This window comes from Chionomys nivalis, chromosome 3 (assembly GCF_950005125.1).
Source record: "Chionomys nivalis chromosome 3, mChiNiv1.1, whole genome shotgun sequence".
In the NCBI taxonomy this organism is placed as follows: Eukaryota; Metazoa; Chordata; class Mammalia; order Rodentia; family Cricetidae; genus Chionomys; species Chionomys nivalis.
In genome coordinates this window covers 306,262-318,680 of record NC_080088.1, presented here as the reverse complement: position 1 = coordinate 318,680, position 12,419 = coordinate 306,262, and the positions used below count along the sequence as shown (strand labels likewise).

At 45.8% G+C, this 12,419-nt stretch overlaps 1 protein-coding gene across 3 annotated transcripts in view; it reads right to left on the bottom strand.

Annotated features, from left to right (window-relative positions):
* Window positions 1-12,419, bottom strand: part of C2cd2 (C2 calcium dependent domain containing 2) — a 74,981-nt gene that overhangs the window by 48,551 nt on the left and 14,011 nt on the right. The window lies entirely within an intron of this gene.

The window sequence follows — 12,419 nt, the reverse complement described above, 5'->3', positions numbered from 1 at the left end:
ATGTAGAGAGAAGGTCAGCTGATCACTCCTCTGCTACTTTTTTTATCTATCAGGTTTTCACCCCAACATTTGACTCTCAAGTCTTAGATAAAACACATCAAGTTGCCTCTGACCTACACACACACACACCACAGACACACAAACACACCACACTCCCCCAATACAAACACACACACCACACACAAATAATAAATGAACTTATTTTGTTAAGCCCTAGACATTTCTACCCTCATGTAGAGAAAAGCCACTTGCTGGCTTTTGCTAAAAGTAAAATTTTAAAAGAAAACAAACCAATGGCGGACTGAGTGGGGCAAAAAGACCCACAAGCGGGAATGTGGTGGATTGCCCTGGGCTCCAAAGAGGAAGCATGGTCCTGCCCAGCGCCACGACAGGGTGGTCTGCCCCAGGCTCAGAAAAGAAAACCCAGGCCCACCTGGCACCTTGTGGTGCCTGGCGGATGGTGAATAAATGTACGATATGAAATGGGAGAAAGAGACAGAATGGTTTATGTCCTGGGGACAGAGGCATATCTGAAGAGATAGAAGCAATGAGGAGTAGGCTGGTGTGATGTCTGGGCCTGGGCTGCTGCTGGGCCCTATGTCTAGGTTCATGGCCCTGATACAGCCACAGTCGGTGTTGAAGTCCATGACTCCTGATACCACCAAAGGCTGTGAGGATAGGGCTGTACCGAGTTTGCTCTGCACCCTCACTGGCTAAAGCACTCAGGAGAGAGGGTCCTGCACCTCACCTAGGCACTGTAGTAGAGCTGACCCTGTAGACAGGGGCACAGGTGAGCCAGACCTGACAGACCTGAGGGTGTGAGAGGATCAGAGCTGGTCCACCTCCTTCTGTGTGTAGTGGTGCAGTGGTAGGGTGTAGTGGGAGCTGCGGGCTGTGTTCCTGCCACCCCAGCTCCTGGTCGCCTGGCTAGCTTATGCCCCAAAATAACAACACACAAACTGTATTCTTTTAAACACTGCTTGGCCCATTATATCTAGCCTCTTCTCGGCTAACTCTCGCACCTGGACTAGCCCATTTCTAATAATGTGTGTAGCACCCTGAGGTGCGCTTACCGGGAAGATTCTAGCTTACGTCCATCCTGGGTCAGAGCTTTATCGCATCTGCCCCAGAGAGGAGAGCTATCAAGTCTGAGCTCACTTCCTCTTCCTCCCAGCATTCTGTTCTGTTTACTCCACCCACCTATGTTCTAACCTATGAGGGCCAAGCAGTTTCTTTATTTTTTAACCAATGACCTTCCTCCATCAGTAGGGGTGAGGGAAAAATGCTCTCCCTCCTCACCCCTACTGCTTCCAGCTGGCAAGAGAGCTGACCCTCCTCTTTATCAGCTGCAACACTACAACAAGTGGGTCCTGAACCTTATCTGGGCTGCACAGCAAAGCTGACCTTTATGAGTGTGTGTGTGTGTGGGGGGGTGGTGTGTGTGTGGGGGGGTGGTGTGTGTGTGTGTGTGTGTGTGTGTGTGGTGTATATGATGAGTTGTCTGAGAACATGAGCATGAGAGATCTGGACCTGCTCCCTCATCTGCCATATGATGGATGTACAGAGGGGAGATGAGCCCCCACCCTTCACCACCTATGGCAGGTGGAGGAGCTGTCTCTGAGGTCATAAGAGTGCAGAGCTGACCTTGCTCCTCATCAGCTGCAGCACTCAGGATAGTGGCCGTGCACCTCACCTGGACAACACAGTTGAGTTGGCCCTGATGGGTAAGTGTGGGACTAGATCCTGAGGGCAGAAGAATTGGCTCTGCCCTTTGCTCAACACTGCAAGGGGTAAACTAGCCAGGACAATGCTGGAGAGCTCACCTCGGTAGTGAGATGGCAGGCTGACCAATCCTGCAACCACCCAGGCCCAGAACCAGGATAATGAGTAGGCCTACCTCAACACCCAACCCATCTATGATATACTGGAGCACATGAAGGGGCCAGTCCTACAGACCCAAAGCTGCAGGATTTCCATGACACAGGGCAACAACAGGACATCCAAGAAGAGTCCAAGTGAGGGTCCAGCATCGATAGTGTGGTAGAAACCAGAAGCCTTGAGCCAGACCAATGACTCTTTGTAGTACACACTTGCAAGTAAAGATATATGGATATTTACCGTGTAATTCACTGTGTCACACTACAGCTTCCATGATGAGACTGATTTTCCCTTTTGGTCTCTTAAATTTTATATTATTGTATTATAGGTGGGGGTTGCAAGGGTAGAGGGTGGATATAAAGTGACAGGGAAATGAAAGGGATCAAGATGCATGATATGAAAGATACAAAGAATAAACAAAAAGGTTAAAAAAGAAAATAAGTCATAAGTTATTAAAAGTTAAAAAAAATAAAAATTAGCTGGGTGTGGTGACACATACCTTTAAAGCCAGCACTCAGGAGGCAGCAGATCTCTGAGTTCAAGGCCACCCTGGTCTACAGACAGAGTTCCAGGACACCCAGGGCTACACAGAGAAACTCAGTCTCAAAAAGCAAAAAAAAAAAAAAAAAAAAAAAAAAAAAATCCAAAAAATGTAACATGAATTGATAAAGAAAAATATTACAGATTTATCCAGAACACAAAAATTATTCCAATACAAATAATTTAGCATATTGTTATTTTTAATGTTAGAAAAAATTTTAAAACATACATATTAAATAATTGTAAAATTAAATTAGTCTAATGAAAATAGAATTATAACTGAGTTCAAATATAAAATGAACTTGCATTTTAGAACAAAGTTCTAGAAGAGAAAGATAGGTAATTACATCAACAATAAACCAAACCCCAATCTAATATGTTCTAAGTCACCTCAGAGGGGTGATTTTATGACCAAATCACAGTGGTTTTTTTGGGGGGGAGCAGATCTTCTAAGTCAGACTCCAGCCATGCCCAGGTCACACCAAAGCTAGATGCCAGGTATATAGGGGCTGCAGCAACAGGGCATGTTAGGTACTACACCATAGCGTGGCTAGGCAGTCCAGAATCTAGTCACTGGAAGTCTGAAGATGACACAGCATAGACCTCTGCCTTCCCCTAAGGAATGGCTGACCCTAACCCTGAGGTTCACATTAGGAGACAGAAAATTCTTCAATTCTCTGGTGTATTTCTCAGAATCTAAAACACATATCAGAAAGATTATGAAAATAAATACTTTGCTCGGCCTGCTGCCCAAAGTTCAGAGCTAGGCCATCCACCCTCTTTCTTTTCTCATCCTTGACCTCCCAAACACAGACCTCTTCTGCTGCCACAGAACACACATACTCTAACCTATCCTTGGTGCGCTTTGAGTCCCATTAAGGCAACTTCTGGAATCTAGGGATAAAGTCCTGAGTCCACAGCTCTAGCACTAGTTCATCTAAAATAAAAAATTCACCTTGCTTCTCAATTCGGGAAGAAACCGATTCACCTTCTTTCATCCATTCCTTTGACACTGCTCTCAAAAGATGAATGACAGGGTCTAGTTATGTCTTCCCCATTCCCAGAGTTCACAGATGGTTGGAACGAAAACAAAACAAAACAAAACAAAACAAAAATGTTTGGATAAGAAATGTTGCTGATTCATGTTAAAAATAAATGTTCTATAAACAATCCTTTCTGGAAATTTTGATAGCAGAGAAACTCCACGGACCAATGACTGACGCAGGGAAATGTCACTGTTCCCAGGGCCTGTGCCTTCTACTGCTCGAAATAAAACAATAAAACAGAAAAGGGCTTGGTGCACCACTATCAAGGGGCTCTAGAACATTCTACACGGAGCCCATGAGCACTGTACTAAGAACACTGGCTTGGGGAGGGAAAGTGTGCTTTAAACCTCGTAAGAAGCTTTGGTTTCCAAGGACACATAAAGCTACCCAACAGTCATCCCTTGAGGGACACAGAGCATCTTAGCACTTGGGTAAAGCTAGGAAGCAATCAGGCCAATAACTAAATTCAAGGAACCTGAGGCCTTCTAGAACACAAGACCTCAAAGCTTGTGATACGCCACTTGTAATGGTCAATGTCAGATGTAAACTAGACAGGATCAAGAACCACCACGGTAGACAAGCTTCTTCCGCCCCATCCCCCACACACTTGTGAGGGATTGTTTAAATTAGGTTAGCCCTGGGCATGCCCGTGGGGATATGGTGCTTAAATTAATTGAGGCAGGAAGACCCATTATAAAGAAGACCAGGAGGGACCCCTGGCTTGAGTCTTGAACAACATGAAAAGAGGATTTGCCACTCTGCTTTCTGAATGCAGATGCCAAACAACCACACACAAACCCTCTTTCCCTTACGTTGTTTTTGTCGGAGGAAGAGGGGCTGAGATGCCACTCACCTCCTCTAACCCCAGAGCTAGCAAATTACTAATGGGGTTTCTTCAGGTTGGAAGGTCTTTCACTGGCATCCCAGATCTTCCCCAGCCATACTGTGGCCCATCAGCCATGCACACTAGCCTTTGTTATTGCCTTCAGTGTGTATCCCCAAAGCTCATAAACAAACCATCTGAGCCCACCATCAGTTGTGTGGGAGCAGAAAACTGACTTTGTCCCACCCCCTTTTTTTGAGACAGGGCCCCACTCTGTAGTCCAGGCTAACCTAAAGTCTCTACACAGCTGAGGCAGGCAACGGAACTCTCCATCCTTCTGCCTCAGCCTAAAATGCTGGGATTACAGGTTCATATCACAACACCTCTCTTAATCATGACCTTTTAAAAAAAAAATTAAGAGTACTTTGTAGCTCAGCATGGCTTGTAGCTCACTGTGTAATTCAGGCTCATCTCAAACCCAGGACACACCTGAGTAGCTATCAGGCATGGGTCACCACACCTGGCTTACCTCAACATTCTGAGGCGCTAGTCAAATCAAACAGCTCTCAATGGACAGAGAGCCAGCAGGACTGAACCCCTCCCCAGGGTTCCACCTCTGCCACCCGAGAGCCACAATGCCTCATTTGTCAAATGGAGGACTACAAAATGATTTTTAAGTTGGTAATCTTCTTTACCTATATTAATGGCGATCCACAATAAGGATGAATTCCCCCAACCCACACAGAAGGCTTCACTTTTAGGCCTATCAAGTGAACAGTAGTAAGCAGGATCCCGTACATGTTTGAGGGACCCTGACAACTTGCCAGCCATCTTAAAGGTTCAGAATGCCCACAGAGCTGACACCTACTTTAGGGCCTATGAGGAGCAGAGACCTGGTTGTGAATCTAGAGCTTTCTAGTTAGGTGGTAACTATGCTTTCTAGTTAGCCCTTCAGTGGCATTATGTGGACCTAAGTATAGTTTTTAGGTCCTTCTGGCTTGGGTTCCAAGCACGTGTTCTGAAATGTCAGTGCATAAACACATACAAGCTTGCATGTGTGGGTGTATGAATATGTGCAGAAGTGCTAACCTACGCATGCAAGTGTGAAAGCCAGAGGTTGATGCTTGCTCTCCTTCTCAATTGCTTCTCTACCAATTTTTTAAGATAGGATCTCTCACTGAACCTGGAGCTCACCAATTCTGCTGAACTGGCTGGTCAGCAAACTCCAAGGATCTGCCCGTCTGCCCCCAGCACTGGGTTACAGATGGACACTCCCACACCTTTTATGGAGGTTCTGGGGATCTAAACTCAGGCCCTCATGATTGTACGGTAGGCACTTTTCCAACTGAGGCATCTCCCAGCCCACCCTGGTTTTTCAGTTTTGTTTTGATTTTAAAGACAACCTCTCAACTGTCTCACTACACGCGTCCTTGGGTATAGACCATTCTGGCCTTGAACTCTCAGAGATCCATCTGCCTCTGCCCCCAGAGTGCTGGGATTAAAAGATTTCTATTTCCTGTTTTGAAACAAGGTCTCTCACTGAGCCTTAGGGCTCAACCCTTAGGCAAGGCTGTACAGAAAGTGGTTCCAGTGGCCTGCCTGTCTCCACCTTCCAGCTCTGGAATTACAAGCACATGCCACCATGTCTAACATTTAAAACAAAACAAAAAACAACAATATGAATTCTGGGAATGGAACTCGAGTCCTCATGCTTAAAAAAGGCAAACATTTTACCAACAGTCACATCTCCCAAGCAAAGCAGTATCTTTTGAAAGGTTAAATGTCACTAGTATTTATTTTCAAGCCGGCACTTGCCTCCCAGGAATGGCTTCCTAGATAAAAATAAAATAATCCACAGATCTGCTTGAGTCCTGAGATCTTTTCTCGCCAAAGTGCCCACAGAAGCCTCAATGACACCATCATTTCAGAAGAGAAGACTAACTATACCTCCCATTAAATGCTGTTCTTTTCAAGGACAAGAATGGTCAAGGCGGCTACAGTAGGCAGGTGACAGCTTGGGGAAGAATCTGTCAAGGGTACTCTTGGATGAAAGAGTGTAGCTTCCAGGAGTGAAGAAGAGAGACATAGGTTACTGGCACCATCCTGTCACACAGTTTGTCCAAAAACAAACGAACAAACAAAAAAACCCAAAAAGCAGCCAAAGCCTGTTGTTCACCCCTTTCCTTCCTTCCTTCCTTCCTTCCTTCCTTCCTTCCTTCCTTCCTTCCTTCCTTCCTTCTTTCTATTCTTTCTTTTCTTTCTTCCTTCCTTCCCTCCTTTCCCTTCCCCTCCCTCCCTCCCTCCTTCCCTCCCTTCTTTTCTTCCTTCCTTCCCTCCTTCCTTTGTCTCCCTACCCTCCTTTCCCTTCCCCTCCCCTCCCCTCCCCTCCCTCCCTCCCTCCCTTCCTTCTTTCTCTCTGGCTTTGAGACCTTACACCCACACACAGTGCTAGGAGATGTTCCTTGTGTATAACAGGAACCCAGACTCCCGCCAAAGGTCCTCCCAAATTACTGCTGTTGCTTGCCAACAAGGAAGCCCCAAATCCTTTAAAATCTCACCACTGTTTCATTTTCCTTTCCAACTCACCTGCGGTGTACCTCATCTCAAAACATTCTAGAACTCAAAATCATTTATTACTTTTGCCTCTAAAGGAATTAGGGCACAGCTGAGAAAATGCACCTAAAGAGTTACTAGGGGGCATTTTTCACTTGGCTCACATGTTGTAAGAAAGGAGCCACCAAATAAAAAGAAATTACCAGGGCTGTCAGGCCAGAGAGCAGAGTCTGGCAGCCCTAAGACCATGCATCTTCAATAAGCCAAACAAATGGCAGAATAGCATAGAAAGACGATTTATTCGTGTGGCCATATTGTGAAGAGGAAAATAAAGAGGTTCAGTTACCCCCCAAGTCTGTCTTGCACCTGGAGTGGGAGCTAAAAGGAGGTTTAGGTTCAAGTAGAGGACAAAAGGCATGCACAACTACGCAGTCTTAATGGAGATGGCGTCTTGCCCATCACTGCCCTATAATGTCTTGGCTGTCTTTTCTCCTGCAGTATATAATCTGACAATTGTGTGAAATCCTTTTCAGGAGGCAAGTTCCTCCTCTAGCTGGCATCAGAGTTTTAGTCTTTTCTTTCTCCAGCATAAGATCCTCAGGAAATTGCAATTACTTAGGGTACGGGAGGTTCATGGCTATCTCTCTCTCATTAAAGTATATTTCCTACCAGATTATAGACCAGTTAGCACCAGTTCCCAAATCAGGTGTCTTTCCCAATTCTGTAATCTATTCTCACCTCTATAAACATTCTTAACAATGGGAGGAGGATATCAAACCCAACATCTACTCTGAAACAGAGGGTCCTCAGTTTAAAATGCAAAACAAACGTGAGTTAACTACCATCATATCTACACAATTCGCCCTGTATAACGGTCAACACAAACTGTCAACTTGACAGGACTTAGGAGACAAGCCACTGGGTATGTCCGGGAAGGAGTTTTTAGACTGGGTTTATTGAGGTGATAAGACCCAATCTGAATGTGGTCAGCACTATCCCATGGGCTGGGCACCTAAAACAGGAGAAAGCCAGCTGAGATCCAGCATTCTTCTCTACCTACTTCCTGAGGGCAGATATAGTGTGACCAGCTGCCCAATCTCCTGCCACCACACCTTCCCAACACGAAGAACTATATCCCCTCGAACTATAAGTAGAACAAGCCCTTCCTCCCTTAAGGTGCCTTTGTCAGGCATTCTGTCACACTGATGGGAAAGTAATGAATGCCAACTGAATTGCAGTATAGAGATCTGAAGGCTTATTTCATAAGGAACTTTCCCAGGGTGCTAAAATGAAAAATTCTGGAAACAAGGTGGCAGCCAAGTCCAAGGCATGCTGGGTACATGGGGTGTGCCTGAACCACACTGGTTCTCTGATCTGGATTCCATCTCCCACTCCAGCATGCTTTTGATCATATCAGAATAGTATATAACAAAAAGGAGACAGGCTTGGGGGAATTGTGACTATGTAATATGGTTTGACACAGAAGCATCTGTGTATAAGCTTTCTCCCTCAAGGACTCTACATAAAGACATGGAAAAGATGTTTCCTATATAAAAAAAAAAAAAAAAAAAAAAAAAAAAAAAAAAAAAAGGCCGAAAGGAACGGGGTCTTTTCCTTGCTGGCACTTAGTACTTCTTATTAAGGGCCAGGTCATTCCATCATCTATTCATGATATGTCTATATTCCAATAAACCAACTTATCTAGCAGCTCCCAAGGGTCATTTCGCCACACATCAATACCCAACAAGCACATTCATTCAGCGGTACTCAGAGGGTGGGACCTCCCAGCAGGAGCTTTCACCTGCCCTGGGAAGGATCCCACCTCAAAACAATTGCACAACCTATTAGCATTTTAGCATACATACCAGGTTAATGGCACGACTGGAATTTCAAGTCATACAAAGCAAACAAAAAGTCAATGGAGATTTCTGTTGGAGAAATAAAGATAAATTCACCAGATTCACTGTCCTGCAAACTAGAGGATACCGGACAGAGCAAGAACCACGATGTTCTCGGGGTAGATATCAGCACACAAAGGACAACAGCCGTGCAGGTAAAAATAAGTGCACAACACTGGCTGCACACCCTGCGTAGCTGTGCCCTTCCCACTTTCTACACTGTTACTATGGTTTCACAATCTCATGGAATGCCTCGTTCTTTGTCGTATCTCCCTTTCTCAAATCTATTGATGGATGTGGGTGGGTGCAGGAGCCACAGAGGATACTGTGCACAGTGACCAGGGTGCCACCAGTTGGAAACTGTTCTTTGGTCCAGTGACTTACTCTCTTGTCTCAGTTTCCTTTCCAACCAATGGCACTGTGCCTGTCTTCTAAGAGCGGAGTATCATGAGCCCAAATGAAAAGAAACACAACCCAGGCTCACCACACGTAAGGCAACCACACGTAAGGATGTTGTGGGGCGCTATAGAATCCTGCCCCTGCTTTCAATACTTCCCCCACTGGGGAAGGATTTGCAAATGACAAACACAGACCCTGTGGCCTGGAGTGAGGAGCAAGCACCCCCTCCAAACCCAGCTGCCTGACTGGGTCTTTCCTGAATGCTGGGCAAACACAAACTTTCATTTAAAACTTGAGCCTAAGGTGGTTCTTCTACCATCAGGAACCTTGGCTTGAGTCAATTAATGTTTATCAGAGGGCAGCAGGCCCTTCATCCAGAAAGGTGACATCATCTGCAATCTCCAAGTTTGGTTCTAAGTGTGACCACTGCCGGCACTCGTAAGTTTCCCAAACACAAGTTAAGGCAGAATTGAGTTCTCAGGGTACAAAGTGGGGCTGGCAGATCTAATATCCTGGCTCAGCTGCATGTCCCAATATACCTATTAAAGTGATAAATACTGATAAAAGCAGAGAAAGAAGTATCCACTGTAGCCATATTGGAAAGAGGAACCAATAAACGGTTCAGTGGTCCCAAGTCTATCTGCAGGGTCCTGACATGAGGGTGCTGTTTAAATAGAGGGCAAAGGGTGTGTTATAGCTAAGCAACTGTCAAGGTGCTATCTCATCCATCACTGACCCATCACTGTCTTAGCTTCAGTCTCTCCTGGCAGAAAGTCCGATAACCTGTCAGCACTGTGAAATCTCTTCCTAAGAGCCAAGTTCCTTTAACTGGCACCAGGCTTCAGCCTTTCTTTTCCCTGAGCATTGGATTCCTAGAGAAGTCTTAATTCTTTGGGCTTCATTGTTTCACTAGGCTGACAGTAGACAAGAGGGATACAAGTGTCTTTTTAGAATTTCTCCTCTTCTGTCAGAGGTTGCGTAACATTTAAAACAACACCCATCCCACCTGTTAAAGGAAGGTGACTAAGTGGGTGGCCAAAGTATAGTTTTGCACCTAGATTGTCAAGACATATGGGAAGCCTTTGTTCCAGCTGAGAGACATAGGAGGACCACGGTGCACTGTGGAGGACTGACTGGATCTAGGCCACTCTTGCATGGAAATAGAGTCTTGCGTCTCCTGGGTGGAACACTCTCGAGCAGACCTCTCCCAGGATGTGAGGAAAGAGACTGTAGGTAGGAACTAGTTCCTCTGTAAGTATGTAATTAAGTCTAGGAGAAATCACCAGTGGGTGCATGCTGAGACTAGCCAAGGAGGGAGGAAGGCCTGCAGAGATCAGAGCCCAGGCCCAGGAAGCATCTCTGTATGACAGGCCGTCTATGCCAGTGCCTGACAGCAGGGCCAGGCTTATGCCTAAAGGAAGTTTCATCTAACAGGATGCCCCCTGAAGAGAGTTACCACAGGAAAATGCCACTACTCCTCAGAGCTTGCTGTGGGTGATAAGCAAGTGTCTCTTGTGGCTAATGAGACAAGTGGTGGCTGGGAGTCCCTAGACAGCTTCCAGATGGGACTCGTCAGAAAGACTAAGAGGTCAGGGAAGTCAGGGAACTGGAGGTTCACATCAATGAGCAGCCAAACAATAATCAGTCATTCAGAGTGCTGAAGCCTCCATCCAAGTTCAGGCAAAGAAGGGGGTTCCCAGGAGGAGCCAAATTCAAAGGGTCCTGGGGACTATTCCTACTCCACACACATCATGTACACATTTTTCACTTGTCTATAGCTTTAAAAACTGGAAACAGCACAAACTGTGCTCCTGTGTTGTGTGCCATTCCAATCTGTTGAACTAAAGGGGTCCTGGAAAGTCCCAATTTGTCCCCTGCCAATCAGAAATAGGGTGTACAGCAGGGCCCAGCTTGTGAGCCTCAGCCAGGAATCCAGCCAGTTACATTAACTTCTAGCTGTGAGAGTCAGAACCGAATGGGAAGATACTCAGTCTTTGACACTAAGATAAATGCACATGTTCAATGTTCAAAGTGCCTTACATGAACCAGACTGCTCCAAGCTCAGTGGGTTGGGCATGGCCTGAATCTTACCCCTGTCCTTGGTACTTTTCTCTGTTGCAGCCATGAGAGATTTCACTGTGGGTTGCAGAACCGGTGTTTGCAAAGACAACAACCGTGACACACAGGTGTTTTTAAAAGACTGCAGGAGAAAGTCCAAGCTCAAAGCCCTTTGTATAAGTTCACAAGTACACAGTCCTTACTTTTATTCAGCTGGGAGAAGATATTAAACCATGGAACAAGTTGGGCTTAAGAGGACCTGTCTTTTTCTTAGCACAAGATAACATTTAAGATTTAACAACATTTAGGCCATGTTAAGATTTAACATGGCTAAAGTCATGGTAAAATGATGAAAGCAAACAACAAAGAAAACCCCCGGAAGTCATGGAGGAAGCTGGCAGGGAAAGGCTTTTAAACACTCTTGGAATCAAACGTTTTCAATTCTATACACCATGGACTTGCGGTCCTCAAGTTCTCAAGAATTCTGCACAGCAGGGAGACTGTGGGAAAACTGACAAAGACTTCACTGGAAACTTGCACCCTACAGGGAATGGTCAAGAAGAATACAGCGAAGCTACACTCAATCCCAGGTCTTCATCTACTGGGGGAGTTATGTAATGTCCAAATTGAGACATGCTACAAGAAAAGCTTATTTTCTGGCCCCAGACCTTTCTAAAAGTGAGTTTGTTATGGCTGGCCATGGCGCCTGTTCAAAATGAAAATGCCACATACAGAAACCAAGCACATGAAGGGTCTTACCCTCCCAGAAGCTCAGGAAGATAACACACACACACACACACACCAGCATCCCAGCCACCTCTTCCACATACACATAAGTGTACACACACTCTTCCAGCCCCCCCTTCCCTCCTATATATACACACACACACACACACACACACTCCCATAGGCGAGCACAGGTTAAAGGTAGCTAAGAGTCACTAAGGGGCCCCAAAGACAAAGTCCCACCCTTCCTACACCCATAGCCAGTAGTCAACAGAAGGCAACCACTCTGGGAGTGAAGAGCAGGTCTGCCTACCTGCCTGGCCATCCCACTTGACCTCAGAGAACAGCACTTGGACACATCGCTGTGGACCATTTCTTTAGAAGGTCTGTCACACAAAATACGAACTCTGTACTCAGTTCCTCCTACCCCCTCCAACACCCATCTCGCTTTCTGCTTGTGCCCTTGACTCTATGGACCACATCCACAGCCTCACCTAA